Source organism: Anomaloglossus baeobatrachus, unplaced genomic scaffold (assembly GCF_048569485.1).
Source record: "Anomaloglossus baeobatrachus isolate aAnoBae1 unplaced genomic scaffold, aAnoBae1.hap1 Scaffold_276, whole genome shotgun sequence".
Taxonomy (NCBI): domain Eukaryota; kingdom Metazoa; phylum Chordata; class Amphibia; order Anura; family Aromobatidae; genus Anomaloglossus; species Anomaloglossus baeobatrachus.
The window spans coordinates 269,542-271,172 of NW_027442251.1; the positions used below are offsets into that span (position 1 = coordinate 269,542).

Genomic DNA, 1,631 nt, shown 5'->3' on the forward strand with positions numbered 1-1,631 from the left:
GGGTGTCCTGTGGTGGAGTCAGCTGTGTGCAGTGGTGGCCGTGGGTTCTTTTATGTGCGACCGTAGTAATAGCTGCGCCCACTTCCTGTATGGGAGTGGAATGCAGTGAGGCTAATGGAACGCACGCCTGCGCATTTGTGTTTAACGTCGCGCATGTGCAGAACGGAGAAAAGGCTGCGCTCACTTCCTAATGAAAGGGAGTGAGACGCAGCTGGGAAGGGAAGGGAAAAGATTAGGGTTTGGGGATGATGAAAGGGCTTTCTACGGGCAAGGATGGCAAAGGGTGGCAGTGACGGAAAGTCAGGCAGCCTGTCCTGTCCTGTCCTGTCCGTCCGTCTTTTTGTATCATGAATTGGAAAGACTGCAAGGGGGAGGGGAGGTGCTTGGAGGAGGAGGAGTTATTCAGATTAATTGCAGTGGGCGGCGGCTGCAAAAAGCATCATTCTTCTTGTTTTTGCTCTGCAAAACAGCCTTTTCAAGGGTTGGCTTGGGTGACAAAATGTCTTCTGTAGGCGTGGGTTTGTCTCCCTCTCCCTAAGATGTGTCCGGTATAGGCCAGGGTGCCACTCAAGGCCGTAACCAATTCGGGTTATAGCTTCTCGGCCTTTTGGCTAAGATCAAGTGTAGTTTCGGAGGACGCTACCTTGGTCGGTACTGGAAGGTGCCTGGGATTGCACGTCTGCCGGCCTTGAGGAAGTGTGTGCGCCTTCTGGTGACACATAGCCCTCTTGTGCCTGGACGGTTCCCAGGCAACGGGAGGCGATCACCTTTGTTATTTTGAAGTCCTACTGATAAACAGAAAAAAAAAAAAATTAAATCTGTTCTTATCAGTTTAATATCTGATACGTCCCCTCTCTGGGGACCATATATTAAATGGATTTTTAGAACAAGGAGATGGAAAAAATCTTGCTCTGTCCACTCCACGCATTGACCTGGTATTGCAGTACCTCCAGGACCGGTGCACCCCTTCTTAACCCAGTTTCCAAAAGCAGAACTCAATTCACCTGATTCAAATGAGCCCCATTAGTGAATTGAAAGAAAGCAAAAACTTTATATGCACCTCAATTTGGCCAATTCACTTTTCACACTTTCACCCTTTTTTTTATCTTTCACACCTTTTACTTGCTTTATTGATGCAAAAGCTGTGCCAAATAGCAAACTCATCTCCACTCAACTTGACCAACTCTGCTATGTCCCGTGCAGTATCTTATTCTCAGTCTTATCTAGATCATTTGCAATTGAATAGAATAGATCCCTTTTGGACACATTGGATTCAGCTGCTGCAGTGACTGCAGGTGTTAGAAGATGCAGACTTGGCATCAGGTGCTGTCTATCAGATTCCACTCCAATTAAAGCTTCCATTGTTTTTCGGTGTTTTCTTTGAGCAATGATGATGTCTTTAGTGATCTGTTGGCTCCCTCTCCTGGAGGAAGAGTTTGCTTGCTCTTGGACTTTCAAAAAGAGAGGTCATGATAGACATTTAGCTTCTGAGCCCAATTGGGGACAGTCATGGGTGATGAATGTTTTGCAACCTGCTGCGAAGCCTGATACCGCAATATAAGGAACGTCAAATACTAAGAATGGGCGGCCTATGAAAGAATTAGTACTTTCATTAAGCATACTTAAACGGC

At 46.5% G+C, this 1,631-nt stretch overlaps 1 pseudogene; it reads left to right on the plus strand.

Annotated features, from left to right (window-relative positions):
- The first annotated feature begins 762 nt into the window (after positions 1–762).
- LOC142265730 (U2 spliceosomal RNA) lies at positions 763–969 on the plus strand (annotated as a pseudogene).
- Positions 970–1,631: the final 662 nt, after the last annotated feature.